General features: G+C 34.6%; 1 pseudogene; it reads left to right on the forward strand.

The window, feature by feature from the left end:
• The first annotated feature begins 17,129 nt into the window (after positions 1 to 17,129).
• Positions 17,130 to 17,613, forward strand: LOC123847660 (transcription factor BTF3-like; annotated as a pseudogene).
• Positions 17,614 to 18,176: the final 563 nt, after the last annotated feature.

Genomic DNA, 18,176 nt, shown 5'->3' on the forward strand with positions numbered 1-18,176 from the left:
TCTTGTTCATGATCTTAAAGGAGAAGCTTTCAACTTTTTACCACTGATTATGATATTAGCTGTGGGTTTATCATATATGGTCTTTATTATGTTGAGATATTTTCCTTCTATACTCTGTTGAGAATTTTTGTCATGAACAGATGTTGAATTTTGTCAATTTTTTTCTGCATGTTATTAAGATGATCATATGGAATATATCCTTCATTTTTTAATGTGGTATATCATGTTGATTGATTTATAGATATGAACCAACCTTGCTTTGGGCTTTTTTTGTTCTTTTCCTAATTTCTCTAGGTGTAAAGTTAGATGTTTATTTGTGATTTTTTTGTTTCTTGAGGTAGGCCTGTATCGCCGTAAATTTCCTTCTTAGAACTGCTTTTGCTTTGTCCCATAGATTTTATAGTATTATGTTTTCATTTTCATTTGTCTTGAGGTATTTCTTTTTCTTTTCTTTTTGATATCTTTGTTGCCTAATTCATTGTTTAGTATCATGTTATTTAGTCTTTATGTGTTTGTGTTTTTTTCCAGTTTTCTTGTAGTTGATTTCTGGTTTTATACCTTTGTGGTTATAAAAGATGCTTGATATGATACCAGTCTTTTTAAATTTATTAAGACTTGGTTTGTGGTCTAACATATGATCTATTCTGAAGAATGTTCCATGTGCACTTGAGAAGAATGTGTATTCTTCTGATTTTGGATGGAATGTTCTGTATGTAACTCTTAAGTTCATTTGGTCTAATGTGTTGTTCAAAGCCAATGTTTCCTAATGGATAGATCATTCCGAATGAAAATCAATTGATGTTAGGGGAGTGTTAAAGTCACCTATGGTTTTTGCATTACTACTATGATTCCCATTTTTGCATTACTGTAAATTTCTCCTTTTCATTCTGTTAGTATTTGCTTCATATATTTAGGTGCTCTTATTTTGGTGCATAAATATTTACAAGTGTTATATCTTCTTGGATTGATCCCTGTGTCATTATGTAATGTTCTTCTTTGTCTCTTCTCACAGTCTGTTTTAAAGTCTATTTTGTCTGATATGAGTATTGCTATCCCAGCTTTCCTTTTATTTCCATTTGCACAGAATATCTTTACAAATATTTCTTAAAATTTCAAATTAATTCTAAGTTACCTAAATGATAATTTTTAAAGATTTATTTATGTATTTGAGAGAGAGAAAGAGAGAGAGCATGAGCAAGCATGAGTGGGGGAAGGGAGAGGGAGAGAAATCCTCAAGCAGACTCCCCGCTGAACTTGGAGGCTAACACAGAGCTCAATTCCAGGACCCTGAGATAATGACCTGAGCCAAAACCAAAAGTCAGATACTTAACCAACTGAACCACCCAGGTATCCCTAAATGAAAAACAATTTAAAAAGAAAATTTAATTCCAAATGATGAAAGGACATAATACTTACGGTAAAAAATACACCATAATCTTAATAAAATCATATTATTACTGATATATATGAAGCTTTCAACTTTATCAGGAAGTTACACACCATTTTATAGGCACTACTGTCCCTTGAACAGCAGAGGTTTGAACTGTGCATGTCTACTTATACAGTTATTTTTTTCAGTGAATACAGTACATTACTCTAAATGTATTTTCTCTTTCTTATACTTTTCTTAATAACATGTTCTTTTCTCTAGCTTATTTTATTATAAAAATATGGTATATAATACAAATAACATACAAATGTGTGTTAACTGGCTCATTGTTATTGGTAAGGTTTCTAGTCTACAGTAGGGTATTAGTAGTTACATTTTGGGGAGTCCAAAGTTATATGCAGATTTTCAACTGCACAGGTGGTGGGCACTCTTAACCCCTGCATTGTTCAAGGCTCAAATATTTCATTATGGTTTTAGAGAATTTGGGATTTTAATCTGTTTATAAAGTTGAGATTGAAAGAGGAAAATGATGCATATTAGGTTCTGGTCATGTTATGCCAGTAGTCTTCTTCCCAATTGTTTATTAGGACATGGAACAATACTAATTAGGGGGAAGAAAAGGATGCACACAGGATGATTTCAACTATATAAAACTATATTCATATGGATGGGTATAAGCAATAGTTTTTTTGTCTACTTTATGGATGGTGGCATAACTTGCACTTCATAAAGTTGTTACATAATGTAGATATTTTTTAAAAATTCCTTAGGTATATGAGGAAGGAAAAATATGGATATAATAACAAAAAAGGAAAATACATATTATATTTATTTTTAGAAAAATGCATATCTGTGGATAGATAATAAATGGTAGATGATAGATAAATAGACTGATAGTAATAATTTACGACTAGACATTTTTACTTCAACAAATTATGCAACTATATTACTGGTAAACATTATGTTTAAAATATTTGAAAAGATACAAAGAAAGCCAAATAAAAATATCAATTGCCCATAAAAGTAATACAATAAATATAGTAAGAGTATAACATTTTAATTAATATATTACTCAAAAATGTCAAGCAAAATGCTCAACTTGTGTTAAGCAAGTTATATTTGTTACTTTTTAAATGAGTTCATTTGAAAGAAGTTATAACAATAAGTAGGACATGGCTGAAAATCTTTAGTATATTTTTCTGTATTAAAGTTATATGAAAAGCCATATTTTATAATATCTTGAATAACACTGCAAATATATGAATGAACAAAAAACAAAGGATTTATCAGTATTTATATGAAGCACAATAGAATACAGACTCAAAGGCTAAAAAACATATACAGAGTAATGTTACTGAAGATTTTAGTTTTTGGCAAGTTTAGCCATATTTAAGAAATGAAATTTTTCAGTACTATTATCTTCTCTTAAACTGAAACTGGCTAAGCATTGATAATTTCAGGCCAAGTACCATGTTTCTGGCATTAGTAGGCTTCCATTTGGAAAACAATGTCATAGGGTTCATGTAGACAGATGGATAAATGAACAAAAGCAAAATAACATCCTAAGTTTTCTCCTTCTTGTTTGGTCTTCTGCCAGATGGGACTGTGTTTCTGTAGAAAACTGAAAAAAAATATATTCTGGCACAAATTTAACTCTTCCTATGTCAGTTTTCTCTCTGAATTTATCTTTGCTGGCATAGCTCCTCTTCATACAATGGCTATATTAGAAACTTCTTTGAAGGGAACATTTAACCAAGTTCTCTCCTTAGAGTTGTATAATTTACTCCTTGGAATATAGTTAATCTATATTTAGCTACTACATTGTTTGTTGGTATGGACAAAATTGAGTCACTTCAAATTCCTATGTTGAAGTCCTAACACCCAATACCTCAGAATGTGACAATATTTGGAGATAGAGTCATTAAGGGGTAATTAAATTAAAATGAGCTCATTAGGGCAAGCACTAATCCAATCTGAATGGTGTCCTTATAAGAGAGGAGATTAGGACACAGACATGTACAGACATATACAGACCATGTGAAGACACAAGGAAGAGAAAGTCATCTATAAGCCAAGAAGAGAGGCCTCAGAAGACTCTAACTCTACAAACACATTAATCTGGAACTCTAGCCCCCAGAATTCTGAGAAATATACTTCTGTTGCATAAGCCACCCAGTCTGTGGTAATTTATCAGGGGAGTCTTAGGAAACTAATATATCTGTCATGAAGGAAGTTTGGTATTTTGGGCCTTATTGACAGCTGTTTTCAATATAATTGGTCAAATTATCTGTGTATATTCCTAAATGATGGGGTTTAAGTAACTGAATCAACAGTATAACAATATGTTTAGTTAGTCGTATGAACACATTAAGGACTCTCTCAGGGTAAGGAAGACCTACTACTCATTTGAAAGTGTCATGACCATCTATTCAGTGAATTAAAAGTGCAATACCTGACCTTCTGTGTTGTCAAAAATACTGTCTGATTCCCACATCAGACACAAAGCAAACCTGTCCTCTTTTGGAAAACAGCGACAATGATATGCACTTCATAGGATTATTGTGAGAATAAAACAAGGTATTTGTGAAACACCAAGAAAATTACTGATCATATAATCAATAGTTGATATACTGAGATGAGTTGAAAAATACGCCTTCCTCCTTACCAAGCATACTTAAGCAAAACATGAAAGATTTCAAGAGGGGAATGTTGTGATCAAAATCTCTTCTATAGGAAATTCATTATACAACAGCATAGGGGTTAGACGGGAGGATGTTGACACTAGAGTGTAAATGTATGATAAAGATTGCACTTATAATAAAAGCTGTTACAAAGGGAAAAAATGTTATTATTGTGTCCAGGTAGCAATCAAAAGAGATTTGACTTCTTAGATTGAGAGATATGTGCCAAGTACTACTAGAACCTATAGGTTAGGTAGTTAGAGGCTAGATTATGGAGGCAGAAATAGAAGGATTTAGAAATGATGTGGGAGAAAATAGAAAGGCTCTTGAGGAGCAGAATAACATGCCAAAAGTAGTGCTTAGAAAAGGTTTGTCTGAAAATGCAGGCTATGCATTTCCTTGATATTTTAGCTTTATGCTTTTAAATCAAGGATAATGAAATACTAATTAAGGAGAAATTGGGAGGATTAATTACAGACACTAATGTTTGTAAAGATCTCAAAGAAATGCTGAATTCAAAGTCTTATTGCATCTAGGTTCAGAGCATTTGCATTCTTCCTCTGGTGAATTTCTATTCACATTTTCTGGTTACTTTGGGTTGAGTTCTAATAAAAGTAGTGTTGTTTTTTTTTTTTTTAAGATTTTATTTATTTATTTGAGAGAGAGAGAATGAGAGAGAGAGAGAGAGCACATGAGAGGGCAGAGGGTCAGAGGGAGAAGCAGACTCCCTGCTGAGCAGGGAGCCTGATGCGGGACTCGATCCCGGGACTCCAGGATCATGACCTGAGCCGAAGGCAGTCGCCTAACCAACTGAGTCGCCCAGGCGCTCCTAATAAAAGTAGTTTTTGAGAGTATTTTCTGGAAACATGGCATTTGAGTAGAACAACTGGCAGAGCCAGGCCACCTCAGCAGTACAAGAAAGGCCAAATTCCCATGATGCAAGGTCACTGGGAAGAGTTCCTAAGAAAAGCAATCAGCTTTTGAATGTTTTTCTCACTAGTCATTCATCCCTCACTTTTTCACTGTCAGATTCCTGAGTAAAAGCTCAGGTTTACCACATAAATGATAATTAACCACTAAATGTAGGGGTAATTCAAAATCGATTAAGAATCAAAATTGTTTTTAAAATATTTCCTATAAATTTGATTATAATTAAAGTTATACATTATTTTAATTGACCAAATCATTTTTACATGAGAACTTAGAAATGTGTGGTACATATCTTAGCCACTGAAAAATTCTTCATATACAAAATATATGAGACCTTAGAAAATCACTACTTATTACTCCCTGGATTATTTATTTCACTGTCATAGATTATATTTACCAAGGAAATGTCCTCTGTGAGTGCAGATACTTAAATCCTTGCTCTACCACTTAATCACTGTTATAATAATACCACCAAGTCTTTTATGCAATGAATATTTATGGGAGATATAGTTAGACTTTATCAGGCACATTCTTGGCATGCCTGGTTGTAGATGGACAAATGGGACTAAAATTGAGGTTTTAAATTTTTTTCATCTTAAAATATATTTGTTTTTTTTCCCCAATGAATGTTAATGTCACTTAAAAACACTAGGTTTCATTGTTATCAGCTTTAAAAGATGGAGATAGTACCAGAATATCGTTACCTTCTTTCACAAACATTTTTGAAATTGATCTTTTTAGATATCTAAACTAGATTTATCATGTTTATTATTGCCTCAGTTTTTCTTTCTTCAGTATTCCATTTTTGTGTGTTTTACTCTAAGAAGCAGGTTAACTTACTATAGGGGCTCCCTTCTCATAAGTCTTTCCTTTAGTTACTTAACTAAACACATATACCATTAAATACATAATTTTTACCTCAAGTTTCAGTATAACACTTGCTTTTTCTTATGGTCTTCTAAAATGCAGATCATTCTTTTATTTTTAAGTGAAAAAATTTTCCCTTAAATTTCCCATCAGAATTCAACACATAACCAAAACTGGTGCATTTCCATTTCAAAACTGCTGAGATGGAGAATGGTATCATCTTGTTCGCTCTACTAACCTTGATTCATTATACTGGGCTAAGGAGGGGCACAATTTCCCCTAAAGTACAAGACTACTTAGTACCTAAAAGCAAGTAAGATAACTTACTGTTTCTAGGCAACACATGCTATGTGCTATTAGCATGTTCCCAAACTCATTTTTTTTTCCTTTTTTTTAAGATTTTATTTATTTTTTAAGGTTTTATTTATTTATTTGACAGAGAGAGAGATAGCGAGAGCAGGAACACCAGCAGGGGGAGTGGGAGAGGGAGAAACAGGCTTCCCACCAACCAGGGAGCCCGATGCGGGACTCGATCCCAAGACCCTGAGATCATGACCTGAGCTGAAGCCAGACGCTTAGTGACTGAGCCACCCAGGCGCCCATGTTCCCAAACTCTTATCAAAAAGTTTGAGAGCTAGGAGGGGAGAAATAGAATTTATATCTACACAATTACTTACTGGAAGGAGAGTTGGGCTGTATATAGGACTGATGGATTTAATTTCTGAATGTATTTCTAGTGCCTGTCTACAAAATCATTGCATATCTTTTGGTATCCATTTCCTCATGTATTAATTAAGGTAAATTAAGTAAATTAAGTAGATTTAGTAAATCCAGGTTTCTAATTTGGGTGTTTGTATGGTAAGTGAGACTATTTATCAAAATAGAAAATATCATGGGAAGATTTTAGGTGATAACCAATACATGAAGAACCATTGGATGTAAAGAATCTGGCCAAACTAGAAAGTCAATAGGCAGATAGAATATTGATTGACCTATAGCCCAGCATAGATATATTAGAAAAGGAAATATTTGGAAATAGTCACAAAAAGAAAAATTGTAATATTTGAAGCTAGTGGGCAAGGATAAGTTATTATTCCAGAGACACTGAATACAAAAGTCTAACACCAACATAAGGCATGGGCAAAGTTAGTGAAGACTTTGGAGACTTTTACTAGAGTCTTATGTATATATTTTTTAAGTCGAAGTAAATGTTAGGAATTATTTTGGCATTTTTAACTTTAATTTTTTTCATCCTTCTCTTGACAAGTATACACAACTGATATTTTGAGACTTTTTTTCTTTAATGAATGTCAGAAATATGTTTTTTAAAAATTATTTACATGTCAGCAATTTTTTGCCTAGTACATTTCTTAATGTAAATAATCTTCCTTGTAACCCATGTTTTCTCCCTTTTGATTTTTTTTTTAAAGATTTTATTTATTTATTTGAGAGAGAGAATGAGAGACAGAGAGCACGAGAGGGAAGAGGGCAGAGGGAGAAGCAGACTCCCTGCCGAGCAGGGAGCCTGATGCGGGACTCGATCCCGGGACTCCAGGATCATGACCTGAGCCGAAGGCAGTCGCTTAACCAACTGAGCCACCCAGGCGCCCCCCCTTTTGATTTTTGATTCTAACATTCTTTGTTCTGATCTCTCATTTGCAAAATGTAATAAAGACATAATGCATTTGGGTAATTTTATCATCACTGAAATAAGTTGCCTTTAAATGTATAGAAATTGGGGAAAATGAGGATAAAGACAAATCAACTAGCTTATAGTAATTATTACAAATTAAATAATAACAGTTATGAATATCTATATGACCACAAGAAAATTCGAGAAAAGCCCACCACTAAATTTTATGGGAGATAAAAGTTAGTTATGATTGTTTTATGTTTTAATTTTGAGCTCTCTTGTCATTACCACTTTATAACTCTGAACATACAATATTTTGTTAAACAAAAACATTTTCTTCTTGTTAAATGACTTTTAAAAACTCCATATCCATGTAGAAAGATACTAGGGAGCGGCGCCTGGGTGGCTCAGTTGGTTAAGCGGCTGCCTTCGGCTCAGGTCATGATCCTGGGGTCCTGGGATCAAGCCCCACATCCGGCTCCCTGCTCAGTGGAGAGCCTGCTTCTCCCTCTCCCTCTGCCTGCTACTCTGCCTATTTGTGCTCTCTCTCTCTCTGTCAAATAAATAAATAAAATCTTAAAAAAAAAAGAAAGATACTAGGGAGTGGAATTTTATTAATTCATTCATCCATCTCTCCAGCCATTCATTCAAAAATATTATTACAACTTTTTCCAAGTATTAGGGAGACACACATGTTTAAATGATTTTTTTCTTCAAGAACTTTCCAGCAGACTACTTAACATATCATTTATACAATAAATGCTTGCAGGGTGGAATGAAAAATAAAAGTGATAATTAAGAATAAATCCACTTTATACTATGAAATGTAATATGGTAAGTTCTATAATGAATATGTGAATAGACTGCTATGAATACCCTGTGTAGTTATAAGAAGGCTTCTCAGGAAAATGTGACCACTCAAAGATGAAAAAGTAGCTCATATAAGTTATAATACAGTATTTAAAGATCTGAATAAGAGTAAATATGATGAATTAATAACTGAATACAGTAATACTTTATCCAAAATGGCTTATAAAAGAGGCTTTGTTTATCATATCCACTTTGTAGTTTTTAAATGTGTCTGCTTTAATTTCACTATTCTTGCAGTTCAAGGAAGTTGAGATATCCATTTGGAAAGAGAAATGCAACCAATAACATGGATTTCCTATACCAAGAGTCCAATAAATGTTTCTGACAATACAAAACACTGTGAAGCATAGCAGTGTTGCATAAATAGGAAATAGCATTTATTAGTCAAAAGAAATAAGTACTTGGAAAATTTTACTACAGGAAGAAGGAAAAACTCCAACTCACCTTATGAATACACAAATTATTCTCCCTTATTACAAATACCCAAGTACTCTTGTGGAGGCTTTCCCTTTCTTTTAAAAATCTGGGTTCATATTCCTTTGTATTAGGACAATACATAACCCATCAACTATTCTTGGATATCATTAAGTAGATTACATTAAATGATACTCTTTCTAATAAAATAAATGTGGTTTTCTTTCTTGTTAATTGTATTAAAACCCTCTCTTGAGATTGAGTTATTAAATTTATCCTCTCAACCTATAAAATAGAGCCATTAGACATTCAACTTGATCAATATAAATGTCCAATTAAGGCAAGTCAAACCTAAATACTGTTCCTGTTCAAAGGCTATTTGATTTATTTGATCTATCAAAGCTGCTTTTATAAAAATGGACACCTATTTGTGTATGTGTATTTTTACTTTGTATGTTTTGCAAAGAGAAGCAAAAATGAAACCTATAAATATTTCTTAAATTTATTTTAACCTATCTTTGCTAGGTTTTTGGTAGAGTCCCAAAGATGGGTACAATCAAATGCCTAACCTTCAAGAAACTTAAATATTACTGAATGATGATAAGAATAAACACAAGTATCTACAAGAAAGGTAGATAAAATATAAGGTCATAGAAGTCTCTGGTAGACTATAGTAGTGGGCTTTCTGTTTTGTCTTTTTTGTTTGTTTTGTTTTTGATGAGACAGAGAAGACCTGAAATTGAAGATCACTGTTCAAATTTATTGTAAGCATTACAATCAAATCTTTACAAAGCATACCTATTAAAATATGTCCCTTGTCCAAAAAAAAAGGGTGGGGGCTTTATTGGCTCCCTATAAGCCTCACAACTGAATGAGGAACATTTTGAAAACACTGAAATCAGGTGAGAGGAATCTCAGGTAGAAAAATCTTCCAAGGGGAAAAAAAAAAAAAAAAAAACAGGGATGCAGGGAGTATTGAATGAATGATAAGTTTTAGGGTATTTCAAGGGTACAATAAAGTGCTTGAAAAAAATGTTTAATGTTATACCACCTTATATATAAGTATCTTAAAACAGACTACTTCCATCCCTGTGTGTGATGGAAAAACAGCTATTTTGAGTTGCTAACTGGTCATTTTACAGTGCTTCCCAATTTGCTTTTTGCAGGACACCTTTTATTTTCTTAAAGGATTTTATTTATTTATTTGTCAGAGAGAGAGAGTACAAGCAGGGAGAGCGGGAGTCAGAGGGAGAAGCAAGCTCCCCACTGAGCAGGGAGCCCGGTGGGGGAGGCAGGACTGATCCCAGGACCCTGGGATCATGACCTGAGCCGAAGGCCAACGTATAACTGACTGAGCCACCCAGGCATCCGCCGGGACACTTTTGAAAATATCCACTTAGAGTTGAGCCTGTGAAAAGTTACTGACCTCCATCACGACCACCTTATAAGTAATAGGTGCTTGCTACCCTGCTATTTCTTGCTTCCTCATGAACTAGGAAAGAGAGGACTATCCTTACACTTCCCATTACACCTCCCTCACTTCTGGGATCGGTAGGTAATTAAAATTTTTGTATTGTAACTGTGCGTTCAATATGGATGCTGAGGGAGGTACCTACCAACTCTGTGTGGTATGTGCCTTTTCATTCAGCAGGTCATAAAGTGCATATTCTTCATTTAATACACCAGCTGCAGGCCAACCCAAAATACCATGTGCTGTTATCGTCAATCACTTTACTTCTATAAGTCAACAGTGACTCAAAATACAATTTGCCACTTTTATTAAGCAATCAAATATAATTCCAATGTTTTTTACATAAGGAAAAAAATGTTTAACCCATAAATATACCAGTTCTAGTACTCTCCTTTCCTTTTGATGGATCAAAATTCCCATCTGAAATCATTTACCCTCGGCATGAAAAACATCTTTAAGCAACCCTTGCAGTGTAGTAGTTCAAAATTTCTGTTTTATTGTATTTTTTTATTCATTTTTGAAGTGTATTTTGAGTAGATATAGCATTCTCATTGGCAACCCCCCCAACACTTTAAATATGCCATTCTTTTTTCTACAATGCATTTTTTGCAGGTGAGGTATTCACAATGATTTTTATTTTTGTTTCCTTCTATATAATGTATTATTTTCCCCCTTGGCTACATAATGATTTCTTTCATCAGTGCTTTTTAGTGACTTGCTTATTATGTGTTTTGTGTAGTTATCATAAAATTTAGAAAAATTTTGGTCATTGTTTCTTCAAATATATTTTTCTCTCCAATTCCCTTGTAATTCTCAAAGTCATATTATTCATATAGCAGATAATTCAATATTTTTCCCAATATGTCTTTTGAACCTTGTTTGTTTTTTTCAGCCATTTTTCCTCTATTTTTGAGTTTGGGCAGTTTCTACTGTCATGTTCTCAAATTCACTGAAATTTTCTAACAAGTATCTAATTTTTTCTTGAGCCCCAGTAGATTTTCTTTTACTGTAAATATTGTATTTTTCTCTCTGGAGGTTACATCTGTTTTTTTAATACAGTTTCTATCTCTCTTCATTATATTCATAATATTTATTTAATGACCTAACTATCTTTATAATGAACATTTAAAAAAATCTGATTATTACTTATCTTTTTCAGTTCTAGATCTTTCAATTGACTGACTTTTCTCTTGGTTTATGTCATATCTTTTAGTTTCTTTGAGATCTTTTGTGATATTTGATTGGATTCTAGATACTGTAAATATTTTACTTTGAATGTCTCAGTTTTTAAAGAATCTTGGGTTTGTTGGTTTGGTTTAGTTTGATTTTTATACTAAGCAGCCAATTTCCTGGCAGATCAGATTGATCTTCTAAACTATGTTTCTGTGAGTCTAAAATAGCTTTTAATCTAGGTTCTCACGATAGTTAAACCTGATTCCCAAAATGTGGCTTGATTGGTGTATACTATGGAATGCATTTGGCGGACTCTAAGAACTTTCTATTCAGGTTAAAAATGAAATCTTTCTCAGTCTTGTGTCAGCTCCCCAGTACCTATTACTTTCCTGGTAGTTATCCTTTTCTGAGCCTGCGGAGTCTCACCCTATACATGCACATCTTGATATTAAGCAAGGACACAAAAGACTCATACAGATTTCTGAAGCTTTTTCTTTTTTTCTGAATTGAGCTCTTATCTTCGGGGCTGTATTCCACAAATACAAGCCATCTGAACTTCACAATCTTAGGTTTATCTTTACTTAATTCAGGATGGTAATGCTATGCATGAATTCCTCTCCCTATATTAAGATCTGGTAAATTTATGGGAATCAAAGCTGGGGCAATTATGGGAGCGTACGTTATTTGTTTCATTCTGTTAGGAGTCATAGTTCTTTTCAGCTAGTCGTTCAAATTCTAAAATAGTTGTTTTATTCAGTAATTTCCTTGTTAATTTGTTAAGTTTCCTTGTTATTTTCAGTGGAAGAACTAGCTGGTAGCGGTTGTTTAGTCATTGCTAAAAACACAAATTTAGGTTTTATGAGTAGCATTAAATTATATACAAAGATACTTTGGCTTTTTATAATTAAGGCTCTGTAGAAATATAAAGCCTTATATAACTGCATTTGTTGAACAATTTGGAAGGAAAGTTTTGTTGTTATTATCTTGGTGGGAATAATAATATAAGCTCCCATACGGTGTGTTGCTATTATTAATTTATTAGTTTAAAAGATGTTATTTTGTACATATTTATGATGGGGCAGGTTGTGCGACAGCGGCTCTTCAGAGGAGCCAAAGCGGAGCTGGGCCCCTAGGAGCCAAGGCAGAGGAGTGGGCTGGTGGTCTACCCTGAGTACACTAGGGGCCAGGCCAGGGGCACAGTGACCCCTTGACCCACATGGCCTCAGATGACCCCTTGAACTGATCCTAGCCCCACAAGGATGCCTTCCCCCCCCGCCCCACAATGCATGTACCGCTGTACCTGGAGGAAAACTCTAAACACTGTTTTTCATCATTGATTTCCAATCATTTGACTGATAGTCTACATTTAAATAGAATTTGAAAAATGAAAAAAAGATGTTATTATAACTAAACCTTCATAGGCATGCGTGCTAGCTAAACAGTCATGCAAGCCAGACAATACACTTGAATGGAGGGATAAATGAGACAACCATTTGTTAAAAAATGGTGAAGAAATTGGTAAAGAGAGATATCTCAGTGCTACTAGATCACAACAAAAACAAAGAATAATATTATCATCAACAGAATCCATGTCATCCAAAAGATGAAATGAAGCAACTACTCAGAAAATTGCTTTGAATATCTTTCCACTGCAGTCTGTATATACAAATTCAAAAAGGGCAAGAAGTACCATAATAATGAAACATGAATAAAGGGGTAATCTTTCATTTAGTTACATCAAAAAAGAAGAAGGAAGAATAGAAAAAAAAGAATGGAGAAAAAGAAAAGACCTTTCCTTAGACCTTAGAGGACAGTTTAAAGGAAACCTTAGGTCTTAGAGGAAAAGGAACAGTCCCAACATGACATCGTGGCCCCTCAAGTAGGAACATTAATTTGCTAGGTGCCACAGACTGAATATTCATGGCCTCTCAATATTCAGAGGCTGAAATTTAATCCCTAATGGGTTGGTATTTAGAGGTGAGGCTTTTAGGAGGTAATTAGGCCATGAAGGTGAAACACTCCTGAATGGGATTAGTGCCCTTATAAAAGAGGGCCAGAGAACTCCCAGCTTCCTACCATGTGAGGTGCCTTGATCTTGGCCTTCTCAGACTCCAGAACTTCAAAAAAATAAATTCTATTGTTTATAAGCCACTTATTCTTTTTTTTTTTTTTTTAAGATTTTATTTATTTATTTGAGACAGAGAGAATGAGAGAGACAGAGAGCACATGAGAGGGAGGAGGGTCAGAGGGAGAAGCAGACTCCCTGCCGAGCAGGGAGCTCGATGCGGGACCCGATCCCGGGACTCCAGGATCATGACCTGAGCCAAAGGCAGTCGTTTAACCAACTGAGCCACGCAGGTGCCCTATAAGCCACTTATTCTATAATATTTTTGTTATAGCAACCCAAATGGACTGAGACACTAAGGCTGCCACAAAGAAGTGCCCCTAACGGGATGGCTGAAATAAGAAAAATGTATTTTTTCAGAGCTCTGGAGGCTAGACATCTGAAATCAAGATTTTGAGGGGGTGGGTTGCTTCTGAGGCCCCTTTCCTTGGCTTATAGATGTGTATCACATGATCTTCCTCCGTACATGTCTGTGTCCTAATCACCTGTCTTTTGTTTGTTTTTTTAAGGGCACGATCATATTGGATTAAGGCTCACCTTAATGACTTCATTGACTTAATTACCTTTTGAAAGACCCTGTCTCCATTATCACCAAATACAGTCGCATTCTTACTGGGGTTAAGATGTGAACATATGACATTTGACGCCACAATGTAGCCCATAACAGTAGGCAATAAATTTGTGAGGCCAAAGTTTGTATCCACCCTGTGTATCTGTAGCTTCTCTAGTGCCAATCAAGAGGATCTTTTACATGGAGATGTTGAATAATTATGACTTAATACGTTTGTCATAATATTTTAAAAATGCATAGATCTGTAAAGATATGCTTTTTTTTTTTTAAAGATTTTATTTATTTATTTGAGAGAGAGAGAATGAGAGACAGAGAGCATGAGAGGGAGGAGGGTCAGAGGGAGAAGCAGACTCCCTGCCGAGCAGGGAGCCCGATGCGGGACTCGATCCCGGGACCCTGGGATCATGACCCGAGCCGAAGGCAGACGCTTAACCATCTGAGCCACCCAGGCACCCTAAAGATATGCTTTTAATTGTTTTATTAAATAGATAGCCAACTCAAATCTATTTTTACAGGAAAAAATAGATGAAAGTGGAGAGAAGTCATTCATTAACTCATTTTTGACAAGTGGATGGCTTATAAAATAATGAAATTTCAATTTCAAAATTTATTGCTGATTTCTCATGCTTTGAGATAGGTTTAGCCACCTTAACGTAAGCAGCTCAGTTTAGGATTTATAGGTTAGTTTGTGATTGACAGGGTTAAGATGAAAGTAGGTTGCAGTGGAAATTAGCTGATTAACTATTCAAAACTTTCTAAAATGTTTATGGTGCTTTTCTATTTTGTGATCTTTTTAAAAGATGGTAATGGATTTAATTGATAATTTTATAAATACACATATTCAAAAAATGACCTCAACTTATCTTAGCCCAACTTAACATAGAGAGTAAAATAGAAATTGGTCTTTAGATTTGTGTTATATTTATTTGTGCATAATTTTATTTTATATTTTTATTTAAACTAAAAACCCCCCACAAAAACAGTTCACCCATTTCTCCCACTCCTTAGCCCCCACCTTTTTACAAGCACCAAATTGTTCTCCGTATCTATGAGCTAGCTTTTTTTATTTTGTTTTTAGATATCACACATAAGAGAGATCATACTGCCTCTGCCTTCTTCTGCCTGACTTATTTCACTTAACATAATTATGCCCTCGAGGTCTATTCAGATTTTCACAAATAACAAGATTTCATTTTCTATGGCTGAATAATATTCTATTGTGAATATTCACCTTTATCTATATCTAAGTCTATAAAATAATACAATTTTTTATCCACTCATTTATCAATGGACACTTATATTGTTCCCATATCTTGACTATTATAAATAATGCTGCAGTGAACATAGTGGTGTCTATACTTTTTTGAATTAGTGTTTTTTTCTCTGGATAAATACCTAGAAGTGGAATTCCTAGATCATGTGGTATTTCTATTTTGAATTTTTTGAAGAACCTGCATACTTTCTTTTTCAGAGTGGCTGCACCAATTTACATTCCCACGAGCAGTACTCAAGGGTTCCCTCTCCTCCATATCCTCACCAACACTCGTTATTCTTGTCTTTTTGATAATAGTCATTCTAACATGTGTGAGGTAATATCTCATTGTGATTTTGATTTACAGTTTCCTGATGACTTGTGATATTGAGCATCTTTTCATGTACCTGTTTGCCATCTGTATCTCTTCTTTGGAAACATGTCTATTCAGATCTTCTAACCATTTTTATTGAGTTTTTATTTTATTTATTATTGTTATTTTTGCTATTGAGTTGCATGAGGTGTTTATATATATATATAGGTTATAAAGCCCTTATCAAATATGTAATTTGCAAGTATTTTCTCCTATTTGGTAGGTTGTCCTTCCATTTTGTTGAATGTTTTCTTTTCTGTGCAGAAGCTTATTAGTTTGATATAGTCCCATGTATTTATTTTTGCTTTTTTGATTTTCTTTTAGTGTTAGATTTTTTTTTAAAGATTTTATTTATATATTTGAGAGAGAGAGAATGAGAGACAGAGAGCATGAGAGGGAGGAGGGTCAGAGGGAGAAGAAGACTCCCTGCTGAGCAGGGAGCCCGATGCGGGACTCGATCCCGTGACTCCAGGATCATGACCTGAGCCGAAGGCAGTCGCTTAACCAACTGAGCCACCCAGGCACCCTTAGTGTTAGATTTTTAAAAAGTCACCACCAACACATGTTTCAAGAACCTGACACCTTTGTTTTCCCCAAGGAGGATGACATAAATACTATTATTTGCCACAGTTTCAAAATGAGAAAATTAAGGCATGAAAAGTGATATATTGCCTAAGGTCACATAAGTAGTAGTTGGTAGAGTTCGCATTTGAATTCAAGCAACCTAGCTCTAAATTAAATCCTCTTACCTAGTACACCACACAGATATAAACTGGTAATCAGAACCTCAAAGTAATTTTTGGGTATACAGACATGCCCTAAAAATGCTTTCATGTAGAAGGGGAGGTAAAAAAAAAAAAAAAAAAAAAAAAAAAAAAACCTCAATGAGAAATGTTCTCAAAACTTTTCCTAGATTAGAGGTGTGTATGCAGATGAGGACCATTCAAATACATTTTCACAGTCATACTGTGGTGTCCCTCAAAACATAAGTTTGAGCCTTATTTTATTTTATTTATTTATTTATTATTTATTTATTTATTTATTTATTTATTTATTTATTTATTTATTTATTTGACACAGAGAGAGCCAGAGAGCAAGTACAAGCAGGGGGAATGGCAGGCAGAGGAGAAGAGGCTCCCTGCTGAGCAGGGAGCCAGATGCCGGGCTCCATCCCAGGGTCCTGGGATCATGACCTGAGCTGAAGACAGCCACTTAACCAACTGAGCCACTCAGGTGCCCCTAGCCTTATTTTATTTGTTAAAATTTGTATTGAGTTCGATCTTGCGTCCCCACGTGTGTGCACCTAATCTTAGCTGGTCTGCCCAGGACCCCCTGAGCTCCAACCCTATTCCCCCACGAGGTCCCATTTCTGCTCCAAGATGAAAGAAACTATCATGAACCAGGAGAAACTCGCCAAACTGCAAGCACAAGTGCGCATTGGTGGGAAAGGAACTGCTCGCTGAAAGAAGAAGGTGGTTCATAGAACGGCTACAGCAGATGATAAAACCTTCAGTTCTCCTTAAAGAAGTTAGGGGTAAACAATATCTCTGGTATTGAAGAAGTGAGTATGTTCACAAACCAAGGAACAGTGCTCCACTTCAACAACCCCAAAGTTCAGGCGTCACTTGCCGCGAACACTTCCACCATTCCAGGCCTCGCTGGGACAAAGCAGCTGACAGAAATGCTACCCAGTATCTTAAACCAACTTGCTGCAGTCTGACTAGTTTGAGAAGACTGGCTGAAGCTCTGTCCAAACAATCTGTGGATGGAAAAGCACCACTTGCTACCGGAGAGGAGGAGGATGATGAAGTTCCAGATCTTGTGGAGAATTTTGATGAAACTTCCAAGAATGAAGCAAACTGAATTGTGTCAACTTGGGGAGCTGCTATTTTATATTATGACTGCTTTTTAAAATTTTGTTCATGGATCTGATAAAATCTAGATCTCTAATTTTTAAGCCCATGTCCCTTGGACACTGCAGCTCTTTTCAGTTTTTCCTTATACACTATTCATTCTTTGCAGCTAATTAAGCTGAAGAAGCCTGGGAATAAAGTTTGAAACAAGGTTAATAAAGTTTTTTGCCTAGGGAAAAAAAGATTGTATTGACTTCTATACCTAAGAATATGATCTATTCCATTACTTTTTCAATTTTCTTCTCTGAGAATTACAAATATTTGGACCTAGTCTTCACTTTGCCTATTTTCTAAATATATCACTCTCTCTAGATGTTTATTTTACATATTTACTTTTTTCTCTCTAGAACTTCCTTGTATATTCATTGTTTTGGGGTAAGGTTAGTCTTTTAATATAGTTTTTATTTTTATTTTTTAAATTTTCATTTATTTATTTATTTTTATTTAAATTCAATTAGCCAACATATACTACATCATTAGTTTCTGATGTAGTGTTCAATGATTCATCAGTTA

This window comes from Mirounga angustirostris, unplaced genomic scaffold, assembly GCF_029215605.1.
Source record: "Mirounga angustirostris isolate CCGP_5_RB_7025 unplaced genomic scaffold, mMirAng1.0.hap1 SCAF_2, whole genome shotgun sequence".
Lineage (NCBI taxonomy): Eukaryota > Metazoa > Chordata > Mammalia > Carnivora > Phocidae > Mirounga > Mirounga angustirostris.